The 16279-nt window shown below is 36.1% G+C and overlaps 1 protein-coding gene and 1 long non-coding RNA gene across 14 annotated transcripts in view; one reads left to right on the top strand and one right to left on the bottom strand.

Annotated features, from left to right (window-relative positions):
• PAM (peptidylglycine alpha-amidating monooxygenase) overlaps positions 1–16279 on the bottom strand; it is a 274684-nt gene that overhangs the window by 148659 nt on the left and 109746 nt on the right. The gene's annotated exons all lie outside the window — the stretch shown is intronic.
• Positions 1–16279, top strand: part of LOC107180752 — a 31140-nt gene that overhangs the window by 5125 nt on the left and 9736 nt on the right. Inside the window, exons 2-3 of the long non-coding RNA XR_001511506.2 lie at positions 11705–11802; positions 14317–14504. This is a non-coding gene — a long non-coding RNA (uncharacterized LOC107180752). The remainder of the gene's footprint in view (positions 1–11704; positions 11803–14316; positions 14505–16279) is intronic.

Here is a 16279-nt window from a genome sequence, read left to right as displayed (position 1 = left end):
AATAAAAGTAAAAACAAAAAATCAGTAAGATCATATAGAAGTACATCACAATAATACATTAGCCTCTAAATTATCTTTTGGAATGCACAAGATATTGAGTTAATTGAAAAAAAACACACACCTAACAATCAAACAAGCAAAAAACAAAGTTAAAACAAAAAAGCATGCACTAACGTTAAATTAAATCAGAAAACCTCATGATCAGTGCTTTCCAGAAGAATACCTTACACCAAATACAAATAAAATGATTGAATATCTGACCAATCCAAGGGGTGCTCGGGGCTCACCAGCACCCAAAAGACCACAATTAACTTACACAAGCAATGACATTTTTAAAAGTCTGATGATATTTGCTTGAACTTTCTCTTTGGTTTGCTGTTTGAGATTTCTGCAACAAAAACCTTCAGCTTTGTCTGAATCCTGTGGGTAAAGGAAAGAAGTCCTTATGGGGGAAGAGAAAAAACGGGCCCGAAGGCTATAGTATTGCCTCTGCCAGCAAGAAAATATAATCCTGTCTAATGACAATACTTCCCATTCCCTGGTGTTTTTTCTTTTTTTTTTGTAAACGTATGTGAAGAAGGGATTATATTTTATTATTTCATGCAGAACAGGATTCAAGGACAGTCCTTCTTCCAGTTGGCAGGGAGATATGGTATTATACAAACACTTGAAACAAATTCAGTATTCAAATTCTTTAACAGGAACACATCCTTAAGTACTAGCCTTTGAAAAAATATTCCACTTATCTCTCTGATTGATTTTATTACCTTTGATGTCCCTAAAACACCCATTAAAAGAAAAGGGAACCAAAGTTGTAGGTAGAAGCAAAGCTGGTATTTACAGCAATGAACTGAAAAGAAGGTCCCATCGAAATGAAAGCTAATTACTCTGGTTCTTGATGCCTCGTAAACTAAAGACAAAATACAAATCACCATATGAAAAAAAAAAAGTGTAGCCATTTCATTTGTTATTTTCTAATTCCTGAAAGTTGTGGAATATATAATATCCAAATCTTAGTAGTCTTTATTCAGTAGTTGAAAAATTGAAAATATATTTCCTTGAGATAATCCATTCCCTCATCCAAAAAACCACAATACTGAATTTCATATCCTGTTCAAAATGTTGGAATATATATTTGGGTTTTGTAACATGAATAAAATGAAAAGACAATATAGTCTATTAAGGGGGATGAGAACTTAACACAGTTAATATATGTTTAGAATGTAGTATTCCTATACTATACTATAGTACTCTAAAAAGGACTCAGGGAATTTTGAGGAAGAAAAGATAATTTTAACCTTCAAGAGGAGAATAAGAAAAAGAGAAAGGTATAGGAGTTGCCAATGGAAGTGGGAGTTTGGAGGGTCAGGTTTCCACTGTGGGGAGATGGACACACATATTCCAAGTTGAGGGACGGGCAGGGGCAGAGGCGCCCAAGTGGGGAGTGGATGATATGTTTGAAAAATAAGTGACAAAGATTCTGCCTGCTAGACTAAAGCTGCAGACCCAGAGTTACTATTTTATTTGTAATACAAAGCTAATATTCTGTTTCCATGTCCGTAAATTTGTAGCAAGAATGATGTAAAGTTTATACAGTACAGAATATTAATTTCAGGAACAGTAACATTATGAAGTTAAGTACAGCCTAGTAGAAAGGACCATAAAATGAATTTGGCTTTTACAAAGTGAGAATTCCATTCCTTTCAATTTTCATTTGAAAAAAAAAAGTAGTTGAAATCTGTAATTGACCAAAGAATCAAATAAATACATTGGCCATTAATTCCTTTATTCAACAAGAGAACCAAGATAGCACAGTGGCAAAGAACATGTAAACCAAAGGAAAACTGCCTGGATCCCTGGCTCCATCATTTCATAGCCTTGTGAAAGTGGGCAAGTACCTAGCCTCTCTTTGCCTCAGTTTCCTCAAAAGTAAAATGGATAATCCTACTACCTATTCTTGGGCTGTTACAAGAAGTACATGAATTTATATCCTTAGAATAGTGCTAGACATATAATAAATGTTCACTGTTACTGTTCTTGCAACAAATATTTATTGAGTGCCTAAGACTGCTTAATGCTGGGGATGGTGATAATCAAGACAGATAAAGTTCTCACTTTTATAGAGATTAATTTCTAGTGGGGGGGGAAAACAAATGAAAATAACTACCAAATTATAAATTTCATTTTCTTTTACGAAGATTTTATGTGGTTTCCTACAATGACTTATGATTAAACTGATTAAAGGATGCATATCCACTCACATAACAATTCAACTCTCCGCATTTATTCTTAAGCAAAAATTGAACAAGAGCACAAACATGTTTAAAGTGATATTTACTGACATGGTTTATAATAACAAAGAACTGGATATTTATAATAAGCAAAGAGTTGGAATCAGTTTAAATGCTCATCAATGAGAGAATGGCAAAAAGCTTTTTTTTTTTTAATATTAAAACTTGAATACTATGAATCCCTTTTAAAAAGGCCAAGAGGGGAGCCTAAGCGGCTCAGTCAGTTGAGTGTTGGAGTCTTAGTTTCAGCTCAGATCATGATCACAAGATTCCTAAGTTCAAGCCCCGCATTGTGTCAGTGTGGAGCCTGCTTGGGATTTCTCTCCCTCCCTCCCTCCCTCCCTCCCTCCCTCCCTCCCTCTCTCTCTCTCTCACTCTCTCTCTCTCTGCCCCTCCCCAGCTCACACACTCTTTCTCTCTCTCTAAATAAATAAATGATAAATAAATAAATAAATAAATAAACAAACAAACAAATAGGACAAGATGGGTCTATTTTTATAGGCAAGGTCATATTCTATGACATATTGTTTTTCTTCTTGCATAATTAAAAAAATGTTTAAACAATATCAAACTTACGAAATGTTGCTGTGGAGCTAACCACTGACTGCTGCTCCACTGGAGCACCTTAGAAATGTTGCAAGTACAGTTACAAAGAATTTTTTTCCTTTAACCATTTGAGAGTAAATTGCTGACATGGTGCCTCATCATCCCTGAAAACTTCTGTATGTATTTCCTAAGTACGTTCCACTACATTATCACAATGCAGTCATCAAAATAAACATATTCACACTTACACATTACTACCATCTAATCCTCAGTCTCCAGATGTTGCCAACTATCTCAATAATATCTCTAATAGCAAAAGTCCAGTTTAGAATCAAGCCTTATGTGTACAGTTATCATGTATCTAGTCTCCTTCATGACAAGATAGTTTCTCAGTCTGTCTTTACTTTTTGTGACCTTTACTGAAGATTTCAAGCCAGTTATTTCGCAGAATGCCTCTCAATTAGTATTTGTTATCTTTTCCATAAGGACTAGATTCTGGTTGTGCATCTCTGGTAGGAATATCACAGAAGGTTATGTATCCGTATTTTTTCAATGTATCTGTATTAGTTGTCCATTGAAGCATATCAAATTATCCCCAAACTTAGTAGTTGAAAACAACAAATATTATCTCAAATAGTTTCTGTGCATAAGGAAAAGAAGAAGGTTAGTGGGGTGATTTTCTCACGAAGTTACAATCAAGATGTTGGCAAGGGCTACAGTCAACTGAAGGTTTGAAGGATCTGCTTGCAAGGTGGCTTACTCACCTTGGATGAGTAAATTAGTGCTGGCTGTTAGCAGAAACAACCTGTCCTCACTATGTGGCCCTCTCTCCAGGGCTGCCTAAGGGCCTTTACAACATGGCAGCTACCCTCCGCCAGAGTGAGCAAGGTCTTTTAGCATCTAGCATCAGAAGTCACATGCCGTCATTTCTATAATATCCTATGGTTACACAGGTCAGTCCCACTCAGTGTGTACAAAAACTACCCAAGAGCATGAATACCAGAAGGCAAGGATCATCTTCTTGGAAGCTGGCTACAACAGCCTCTCATGAGATGGCATGCAATTTTAATTTGTCTCATTGCTGATGATGTTAAATCATTTGATTAAGGCGTGTCTTCCAGGCTTTTCCACTGTAAAGATTATTTTTCCCTTTGTCATTATTTTTTTTGGTGGAAAATTTATTTTTTAACTTTGTAAATATTATAATTCTAAGTAAACTTTCATTTTATTTACTATTTATTACATCATAACGGACTCATTTTATTCAGTGGGTTTTAATCTGCTACTAACTTTACTTATTTACATTATTTACTTAGATGCTCAAACAGTCTCAATTGTGGCCCCCTTAAGCTAGCTTTTGTGTCCTTCTGACTTGTCCCATTATCCTTAGAGCACTTTCTTGCTTTTTTGCCTCTTCTCTCATTTGGGCTCAAAACCCTCTTAGCACCAGGGCTTTCTGTTTGTGTTCTTCACCCCACTTGGCCTTCGCTGACATCCTATAGCGGGCTGCTCACACACATGGATGCCCTCTGTACCTTGTTTGGGCTATGGCATCCCATGGAAGGCCACCAACCCACCACATGGACACTCTCCTTCCATGAGATTGGTTCCATACCCTATGCCAGGCTGCCCTTTCTAAATGCCTACCTTGCTCTGCCCCACATAATAACTGTAGGACTGAATTGTTCAAAGAGAAATCAAATTATACAACAATATACACATGCATTTATAAACCTGAAGTAATATAATTCAGTTGTATTTCCAGCGGTTTTCAATGGGGACAGGTGGGGAAAAAGGCAGACCTTCACTTTCCATTTATATGTTTTTGTAGGCTTTCAACTTTTATAAGTTTATGTTACTTTTGTAACCAGAAAAAACATATACAGATATAGATATGCATTTTAAAATATTTTATTGGATATGAATCTATATATTTCAATTTACATGTTAATTTCTATCTGAGTTAGGTTATATTTTGAAAAATGAATAACTCTCCTTTCTTGGCAAGAACTTTATAAGCTAATATTTAGGGTGGTTATATGGCCATAATGCAGGATTTCTCCAGCTCAGTACTAGAAACACTTTAGGAAAATACTTCTTTGTTGTAGGGGACTGGCCTGTGCATTACAGGATGTTCAGCAGCATCTCTGGAGTCTGCCTACTAGATTTCGGTTGTACTTTCTTCAGTTGTGACAACAAAATGTCTCAAACATTGCCAAATGTCTTCTGGAAGGTAAATCACCTTGGTTGAGAAGCAATGTTATAATATGGTTCATTAACATGAAATTTAATCTGTAAATCGAATGTGATGCAGTTTCCTTCAAATACATATAGCGAGACATAAATTGCCAGAAACAAAAGTGCTTGCAAATATGGAACTTCTAAATAATAGGAAAATAACAATCAAAAAAGCAGGTAACATTTATTGACTTATATGCCAAGTATTGATTTTATACATATTATCTCACTGAATTCTTATGACTTTAAAGTACAGGCTATTATTTTCATTTTATAGATGACAGATCTGAGCCTTAGAAAAATAACTTGCCCTGGTTATATGGCAGTAGGGTAAGGATTCAAATCCTGGCTTTAGACTCCAGAATATATTCTCTTAGTTCCTATTTTTCAACATAAAAAAGACTCTACATTCACAGGGAATGTTTTCTTCAAGAACAAAAAGGCCAAGTCCTCTGAAGATCATTATTTTATAAACTAATAGCCAATGTTTATTGAGCAACTACTGTGTGCTAGGCACTGTGTGGACAATAAGTTCAACTGAATCCTCACAGCAACTCTACGAAATTCATACCATTATCATTCACATTTTACAGAGTAGAAACTGGACACAAAGAGAACTGGCAATTTACCCAGGGTACATAGCTGAGATTTAACCCAGGCAATCGGATACCAAAGTTGAAGACCTTAACTACTCAGCTAGCAATGTTACCTAGTCTTATTTTTTTTCATTCACATATTAGGAAGCATTCACATTTCCTCTGTGAATCTACTAACATTACTCATTTAGCTAATTCAGAAAGAACAAATTGAAGATTTATGACTAAAGTCCAAGTCTGGTCCAAAATTAGGTTTCTTTTGGCTTGCATGAATTTTTCCCAACTGAATCTGAATTCTGAGAAAACATTTCAAAATGAAAAGATTTCACATAAAAAGTGTCTTTTGAAGAATTGTAAAATCTGGCATCCTTGGACCCACATTTCCATATGGCAACAACTAACTGAGCCAAGTAGTGTCTTCTTTTTAGACGAGGCCAGTGCTCTGCAGATTGCCGCGGTCCCCACTCCCCCCCTATTACTTCCAGATCCTGAAGACAAGAGTAGTTGTTGCAACTGCCACTCAGCATGAAGGTATAGTTGTTGTCTGTCTATTCATTGGAGGTCTTTGTTTTGTTTGTTAACATTACTAGCTGGACCCTAAAATCATCTGTGTGGTAACCCCAGAGGCACAGCATTTCTCTATGTGAAAAGGTAAACTTGACCCTATACGTAGGGTAGAGTTTGCCCACTCTGATATACTAAGTTGCTGCTCTTTTTTCTTTTCTTTTTTTCTTCTTTGTTCTTTTCTTTTCTCTTCCATCCTTTCCTTTCCTTCCTTTCTCCTTTCCTTCCCTCTTTCCTTCCCTCTTTCTTTCTTTTTTTCTTTCTTTCTTTCTTTCTTTCTTTCTTTCTTTCTTTCTTTCTTTCTTTCCCCTTCTTCCTTCCTTCCTTCCTTCCTTCCTTCCTTCCTTCCTTCCTTCCTTCCTTCCTCCTTTTCTTTCTCTCGCTCTTCATTACTAAGGCACACCAAATTGAGTGGCATTTTCTGCACGTGGATTTGTTTGGAATTCGTTATTTCAATATGTAGCCAATTTGAAGTATTTTTCACTTGAAAGTCAAAACTGACTGGGTAACTATAGAATATTTATGTTAAAAAAAATCTCAGGGGTACCATTCAGCATATGATTCTACTGGAATAACAACTTGCCAACAGTAACAAATTTTCTTTTATTTTTTGGTTTCCATGATCAGTACCAGATGCCCTTTAAATATGTTCATTAGTCATCAAATCGCTCAGTTCTGTAAATACTTCCATGGGGAAAAAAAAGAGACATTATTCTTAATTAAATTTTTCAGCTTTGACTAATATAAATGTTACTTCATAACACATGTATCTAAAGTCACTGCTGGCATATCTTACTGTAAGAGAAAACAGATCCCTGAGTTCCAATCAGCACACATCTTTTAGTTCTAAGGACTACATTGGGCAGTCCTCAGGAAACTAGTTTCTTGCACAGGAAAGCATTAACTGTTACTGATGATGTCAGAGAAGAAGACCAGCTCCTCTGTATGCTACTCATTTGCCTAGCAGGCAACTTATTTATTTACAAGCTCAGAATATCACATAGAATTTAGTTTCAGAAAAAGAACACAAAGCACATCTACAGTTTTCACCACTCTTTTCCTTTAAATGTTCCCATCAAGTGCTGGATCACAGGGTGTCAGCCTTCTCCTGCAGAGTCTCTTAGCAAAGTGGAGAGCCCTCAGTGATTTCTGTGCTAACTCACAGAGTTAGATGTGAGGACCTAAACTTACAGGCTATTTCCACTTCGAAAATTAATAAACTCTCTTCTTCCTCTTCAGTGAAGTTTTTAAGAAACTAATTTGAAACTAATGCCCAAGATCTGAATAAATTTCAAATGTCTTGTGGTTTTCAATAAAGTGTGGATCACTGAAAGGCCCACTGATTTTGGTATTGAAAGGTCTTTTGCATTACCTTTGTAATGTTTCCTTTGTGGGTCTTTGCATTATTATTTTCTCCCATTTTGAAGAGGAAGTTGGTACAGAATGGGGTGGGAGGTACCATATTTAAGCTCAAATATTTAATGCCAGCCACTGGGCTTAGACGGATGTGGTCTATAGTTGGGATCTGCCTCTCCTTCTGTCTTGCAATTATCAACACATTTTTTTAAATGAGATGTCCTCTTTTGAGGGTTCTTTTTCCTGTTTGATTCTACATCCTTAGGCATGGTTATTTCCAAAGCATTTTACTCCATATTTTGTTAAATGCCTCCTGATGACTTCAGAGGCAGGAGCTATTAACTACACATAAAACCTCAGATCCAGAACACGCTAAAAATAAGTTTAAAAATAAGAATTCTTTTTCTTGATAAGTAAAAAATCTACAGGAAAATGTCTAGATTCCCATTCAAAAATAAGACTTAACTTTATCTTTTGCTTCTTGTGATACTCACATAGAAGCATTTTCTCCCATAGCAGAATTAAATTTTCAAATGATTCTCATGTTTTTCATTTCAAATGTTTCAATCCTTACAATAAAATGCCTATAAACATACCCATTTTTATTACATAAGTTTGTCTGGCTATCCTTTTCTTCAAGCCTCTCAGCTCGATAATTACAGCACTAAACAGTGGTATCTATAATTAGATAATGTTATTATATAATTGAAAAACATGGGAATTTTTCTTAAGGATCATAAAAAAATGTCAAAACATTCTCTCATTTATATAATTTTGCTCAAGTGAGTTTATAGCAACCTAGAGGGATTCTATAAAATCTACGGCACACAGTGCCCCCTCAATCCGTCTCAGCTACATAATTTGAAAGCCACTAACAATAGGAACATGGTTGCTTAAAACCACTTTAAAGTTTTTTATTTTATGGCATAGAAGCTACAATAAAATTTAACTTAATAAGAACAGCATTTGAAACTTTAAATATGCAATCCACCATTGAAAGAAATATAATGTATTAAAGTAGCTAATATTCAGACATTTTAATTTCTCGTCTACAGCAATAGTTTTCTTTGATCAGTGTCCCCAAACTCCCCCATGAACTACCAATGAGGAGCTTCATAATTTTCTTCTGACTGAAAGGATCAAAGCATTCTTATGTTTGCTAGAACTCTTTGATACCGCTGCACAAACAGGTGGTGAATTTATTTCATTGTTACTAAACCATTTCTTGCTGCCTTGAGCTTAGGAAGAAGTGGTTTATTTTAACAAGATGCTTACAGACCAGCTCGCTCTTCCCCCATTTTTAGTCTTCTTTACAAGGTTTCCCATAGTGATGTGGACTACACCCGGACACTGAAAATGAACGCTGAAAAACGATGAGGCCCATGACCCTCTGGGCTTGGGAGCACACACCGGGTACAGTCCTGGTGGTACTTCCCCCAGGAGGGGAGGCCTGAGCACACCCTGTTGATTTTATTTGCCTCCTCTTTCCATTATGGAAGTTATAGGCCCTAACCTTGACTTATATCGTAACTAAAAGTTGAGCTTTTAAGTCACAGAAAAATGTGAAATAGACCAATTGTGTTTGCCAATTTTAACCAAAATAAAGAGGCCCACAACAGTACCATATGGAAAATTGGTTCCCATATTTGAAGTAAGAAAACCTCTTTCTAAAGTCACAACATTTCATGGACCTATCCATAATAATAAATGATACTTTTAATAATTAAATTATTTAACAGTTAGTATTTGCTAAATGCTAGACAGTGTTCTAAGTACTTCTCATGTATTATTTCATTGAATTCTCACAACATCCTATGAACTAGAGTATTATCTCCATTTTACAGATGAGGAAATAGAGGCACAAAGAAGTTAAGGAATTTGCTTGACATTGACAATGGCTGATTCCAGAGGTAGGAGCTATTAAATGTCAGGCTACACTTGATAAAGGCTGTAAGTCTGGTATTTGCTTATTAAGAGAATATGTAAAGGCTAAAAAAACTATGACTGACTGAGTAATGATTTTCAATGAATTTCTATTTTATTCCCAATATAACTAAAACCAGTAATACACATAAGCATGAGACATGATATTTCCCATCTCATAACGCCTGCTTTCTATCGGTGACTCCAGGCTAAATCTCAAAATCTCTCTCCTCCAGCAGACTCTGAACCCAAAGATGCAAACTACTGGTGTAAAATGGAGCGTGAAGACTTGCACTTGAAATCAGAAGTTGTGGTTTCAAGTCCCATTTTAGGGATTCATTTCACATTTCTCTGCACTTTGGTTTCTCCCTGTACCAAAGAGGGATAATTGATAAACGTACTACCAAAGGGCTACCGTGAGCAAATTCTGAAAAGAGTAAAGAGTCACAGAGACAGAAGTTCTTATTGGTGTTTTAGGTTCAGCTTTATCAATGGAAAAATTTTTAAATCTTTTCTTTTTCTAATTTTGTACTGTACATTCTGAATCTACTTATACCTCATCTTTGAGTAAAGTTTCGGAGTACTAGAACATCTTCAGATGAGAGATACTGTAAAATTATCCATTTTTGTAAAAGCGAGAATGAACTATTGGGATTTCATCAAGATACAAAGCTTCTGCAAAGGAAACAATTAACAAAACTAAAAGGCAACTGGCGGGATGGGAGAAGATATTTGCAAATGACATACAGGATAAAGGATTAGTATCCAAAATCTATAAACTATAACTTACCAAACTTAGCACCTGCAAACAAATAATCCAGTGAAGAAATGGGCAGAAGACATGAATAGATACTTTTCCAAAGAACACATCCAGATGGCCAACTGACACATGAAAAGATGCTTAACATCGCTCATCATCAGGGAAATACAAATCAAAACCATGATGAGATACCACCTCACACTGGTCAGAATGGCTAAAATGAACAACTCAGGGAACAGCAGATGTCGGCGAGGACGCGGAGAAAGAACACTTTTACACTGCTGATGGGAACAGGTGCAGCTGCTCTGGAAAATAGTGTGGAGGTTCCTCAAAAAATTAAAAATAGAATTACCCTTCGACCCAGCAATTGCACTACTAGGAATTTATCCAAAGGATACAGAAATGCTGATTCGAAGGGGCACAGGCACCCCAATGTTTATAGCAGCACTATCAACGATAGCCATATTATGGAAAGAACACAATGTCCATCAACTGATGAATGGATTAAGAAGATGTGATATACAACTATACAACAGAATATTACTCGGAGATGACAAAGAAGCAAGTCTTGCCATTTGCAACAACATGGATAGAACTAGAGGGTATTATACTAAGTGAAGTAAACCGGTCACAAAAAGACAGATATCATCTGATTTCACTCATATGTGGAATTTGAGAAACTTAACAGATGAACATAGGGAAAGGGAAGGAAAAATAAGATAAAAACAGAGAGGGAGGCAAACCATAAGAGACTCTTAAATACACAGAACAAACTGCAGGTTGATGGTGGGAGGGTGGGTAAATGGGTGACGGGCATTAAGGAGGGCCCTCTTTGGGATGAGCACTGGGTGTCATATGTAAGAGATGAATCACTGAGTTCTACTCCTGAAGCCAAGACTATGTTGTTTGTTAACTAACTTGAGAATACAAAAACAAACAAACAAACCAAAAACTATCCTTGAAAAGTCAGGAAAAAAATAGGGCTAAAAGATCCAAATTTAAACTCTTCCTAACAAGAAAAATAAGAGCAAAAGCAGGAACTCTGTCATTCAGCAAAAAGAGAACTAAAGTCAACCTAAATCATTTGAAATGTGCTCCAGTAATCAGGAATAACATTTATATTTCAAGGGAATTACCAATGTTATGTCAAGATTATTAGGAAACATTTACTGGGTATGGGCACTGACAGGTACAGTATGTCATGGCCTTTGAGTTTGTGTCACATGACTTAAGGAAAGTATACAGAGTCAGGCTTGCAGAACCAGCTGCCCAAAGACATCTGTGGTAGAGGTAAATAACATGAATTTATATTCCACAAGCAGTTATTTTCTGGGAACAAGTAAATATAAAATGGTAGCCCCAACTAGGTGCTTGGGATTTAAGTGAGACAAATAGATTCTTATTAGTAACACTTGCCTATTCCTTTATAGGAATATTGACAAGAAACATAACTTATTGTTGCTGAAGCATTTTGAAGATGAAATGTGCTGTGTAACTACTGCTACGCAAATACTAAATGCTATATGAGGTATCAAGTTTACTACTATTTACTTGATCCTACTGAATTTAATATTTACTCCTAAATAGAGGGATTATGTGAATTACTTTGCTGGAAGTTGGTTCTTTTGAAATAGAATTTTTTTCGAGCCTTTGAAATGAAATTTTAATAGTTGGCGTATATGCACAAATTTTATTTTCTTAAAAATTTGCTTCCCGTTATAATGAATTTCCATTATCATAAAGTTAAGACTCTTTCAAATAGCAAAGAAATCATTGCAGATAAAAAAATGTGGTCATAATACAACTCATGATAATATGTAAAACTCTACTCATAAAGCAAACAATGTACCGCCAGTCCACTAATTCCACCAGAAGACTTCTCTCTTTTGAAACAGCACATCCCTAAATATTTAGTAAAAACAGAAGTAAAAACAAATAGGACCTTAGGCCTTTAAACATACTATTCATAAAGGTATAGTAATTACAGATTTAGAATGATCATATTTATTGTTACTTTCAAACACACTAATGTCATCGTCAAACCTTTTAAAATTCCACCCCTCCCCTGTTCATGCTCTGTCTCTCTCTGTCTCAAAAATAAAATAAACGTTAAAAAAAAAATTAAAAAAAAAAAAGGGGCGCCTGGGTGGCTCAGTCGGTTAAGCGTCCGACTTCAGCCAGGTCACGATCTCGCGGTCCGTGAGTTCGAGCCCCGCGTCAGGCTCTGGGCTGATGGCTCGGAGCCTGAAGCCTGTTTCCGATTCTGTGTCTCCCTCTCTCTCTGCCCCTCCCCCGTTCATGCTCTGTCTCTCTCTGTCTCAAAAATAAAACAAACGCTAAAAAAAAAAAAAATTAAAAAAAAAAAAAACCTTTTAAAATTCCAATGGCAAAATAAAACTATAAAATAATCAGTGGTTCCAATCATCCCTGAGGTATATTAGCATGTACTTAAAAGAAGCTGACCATTTTATCTTTCAATATGATTTCTGGGAAATTTATGTCTCTATCAACAGATTCAAAATTAATGGCCCATGCTTGATCAGCGGGTCATTCCCACCATCATAATGGCTGGCAGATAGGTGCTTCAATGATTCAGGGATGGATACCAAAAGGGAAGGCAGTGCCAGGCTGGTGATGCTGGTATACGGCTAGGAAAGTACCATACCAGATCCTGCTCTTTGGGCATGGCAGAATTTGTATTTTACTTCATGATATCTTCATTCATGACTAAACAAAAGCTGAATGACAGAAACAAAAAAAATATTAAATATGAGTAGAGTCAATTCAAACAATGGGAAAATATACTTTAAAGTATTTGATTAGGTCAAGATTAAGGGAAAAAAAGGTGGAATTTCTCCCTCTATAAATAATAATACAGCTCTCTTAGTCTTGAACTCAAAGCCACAGAGCTGTTTTAAGATATTAAAAAAATACTACTAACTGTTTCATTCTGATTTAGCCAAAGTAACATTTTAAGATGGCCTACTTTATTTCTTGTTCCTAAAACTGGGTAATTGCCTTGTTATCTTCTCACAAAATACCAAAAATTTGCTTGTTATCAAAGAGGTCAGCATTTTTTTTACCAGTAGGTTTTATCTTAACCAAATGCTAATATCAAAACCAGAAAAATAAATGGATTAAGCAGTATTAATTTGCCTAAAATAGAATAAAGCTGTGCTAAAATTTCCCTTTCATTTTGATATTTAAATCACTATTGGTATTACATTGTAATGAGATAAAGGTTCATTAAGGCAGCCTTTGTTATGTAAAAACAAAACACACTGGAGGGGAAATTATGGAGTTACAATTATCCTCCAAGGATATAGCAAATGAGATATCATTAAAATATTTAAGTTTAATTATGCAGTATGTTCCAATACATAATCAAAATACATACATATGCACACAAGTATTTCATTCACTACTGAAACCTTCTGAAGTTGTCTTCTAAGGAGAAAGTCAAAATTAATAGAATTATAGAAAAATTTGGAGAAGCAATCCTACTCTTTATGCATGTAAAACTGTTTTCTAAGTTGGAGAATGCATCTGACTCTGGAGCAGAATTCTCCACACGTGCTCATGTTCAGGTTCTCTCGATCCCACATCCCTACTGCTCAGCACTGATCCAATCAGCACATTATCCTGTCTTTAGCTTTCTAGAAATGGAGTCTGCTAATTTAAGTTCCTGTCCCCTCATATTTCGTCCACAAATTAAGGTATTTCAATCTGAGGCCTAATGGTAGTCAATGGCTACTGCTGCTCTTCTGTCTTTTTTCTCTATTCTTCATGTCCCAATTTTCGGAGTCTGAGTTTTGTAGGCACCTTATCTGCTATAGAAACACACCTCACTTCCCCACAGCTGGGTAGCTTATGGCCCAGCTGAGTAGGGGAATCACCAGGACTGGCATCAAATGGGTATGTGACTTACTTTAACCAATGAAAGGGGAATAGCAGTGAACTGTGTGAATCCAAACTCAAGTTTTAAAAGCCCTTATGTAATTCACCACTCTCTTTCCCTCTTTTCCTTCTGTGTTACCTACAGAAATACCCCCACTCCTCCTGCTCAGTGATGGGTGATGTGAGAGGGAGGCTGCTCCAGGAGCCTGAACCAAGACCCTCCCTGGGGAAGGGAGAGGGCAAATAAAACGAACAGCCATCCTTACAGGGACTTGGATTTAGAAATTACGCAAATATTTACATGGTAAAAGAATGTTAATGCAGAAGAACCAGGTAATTCCAATGGGCAAATTTCATTACTTCCCAACTACCCAGGAGGGTACGCATTATGAAGAAGTTTATATGAGTTACACAGAGAAAAGGGTGTGATTTTCAATATACACTCAGATGCCTACTCCTACCCAATGCACTATGTTTGCTAAGGCCTCATACTCATCTCCATGTAGAAAAAGTTTGTTCGTTGTTGTTTTTAAATCCAGGGAGACTGGGACTTCATCCTACCTGTTCCAACATTGACATACTCAATAAATGTTAAGCAAATGAATGCCAACAAGGGATACAAAGAAATACATCACACAGTTCTCGAGGGTCTCACAGTAAAGTTTGAGAAAATTATATATACCAAAATTTGCATATATATTACATTGTATAAAACTGGACGGAAACTTTAAAATAATTTTTTTTAAATCAAAGTAGTATATACACATAGTTAAAAGTCAAATAATGCTAAAATCCTACAGTGAAAACAGCCGTCCTCTCCCAACTACCTCGAGTCCCACTCCTCAGATGCAACTTTTTGCAAACTGTTAGCAGACTATTCAGGTATTTTACTTCATTTTTCCAAATGTGTTAATGTTCTGGTTTACTGATTCACAGTTCTATTCATTATCTTTTGACTTATTACTTTGGAAGATGAGGATTGAAGTCTCTTATACCACCCTTCTCATACCACCTGCTTTCTAATAAACATATCACAAATTTTTATCATTTTATTTTATTTCCTCAAGGTAAGTGTACTCTTTAATCCCCCTTCCCTATTTCACTCATCTTCCTGCCCACCTTCCCTCTGGTTTTTTCTCTATAGTTAAGAGTCTGTTTGTTGGTTTCCCTCTCTCCCTCTCTCTCTCCCTCTCTCTTTTTTCATTTGCGCACCTGTTTTGTTTCTTCCATTCCACATGAGTAAGATCATATGGCATCTGTCTTTCGCTGACTGAATTATTTTGCTTAGCATTATACTCTTCTAGGTCCATCCATGTTGTTGCAAATGGCAAGATTTCATTCTTTTTTATGGTTGATGTTCCATTGTTCCAATGTTCCATTGTAAATATATACCACATCTCCTTTATCCATTCATCTATTGATGGAAACTGGGCAGCTTCAATAGTTTGGCTGTTGTAAATAATGCTGCAATAAACCTAGGGATGCATGTATCCCTTTGAATTAGGGTTTTTGTATTTGGGGGGTAAGTACACAGTAGTGTGATGACTGGATTGTAGACTATTTCTCTTTTTAATTTTTTGAGGAACCTCCACACTGTGTTCCACAGTGGCTATACTGGTTTGTATTTCCACCAAAAAGCAAAAGGGTTTCTTTCTCTCCACATCCTCTCCAACACGGGCTGTTCCTTATGTTTTTGATTTTAGCCATTCTGACAGGTGTGAGGTAGTATCTCATTGTGGTTTTGATTTGCAATTCCCTGATGATGTGTGATGTTGAGTATCTTTTCATGTGCCTGTTGGCCACCTGGATGTCTTCTTTGGAGAGATGTCTGTTCATGTCTTCTGCCTATTTTTAATTGGATTATTTGATTTTTGGGTGTTGAGTTGTACCACTTATTTATATATTTGGATACTAACCCTTTATCAGATATGTCATTTACAAATATCTTCTCCCTTTCAGTAGGTTGCCTTTTAATTTTGTTGTTTCCTGTCTCAGTGCAGAAACTTTTATTTTGATACAGTCCCAATAGTTATTTTTACTTTTATTTCCCTTAAGAGGCCTACCTAGAAAAATGTTGCTATGGCTGCTGTCAGAGAGATTACTGCCTG

Source organism: Panthera tigris, chromosome A1, assembly GCF_018350195.1.
Source record: "Panthera tigris isolate Pti1 chromosome A1, P.tigris_Pti1_mat1.1, whole genome shotgun sequence".
NCBI lineage: Eukaryota > Metazoa > Chordata > Mammalia > Carnivora > Felidae > Panthera > Panthera tigris.
This window is presented reverse-complemented; position numbering and strand designations above follow the sequence as displayed.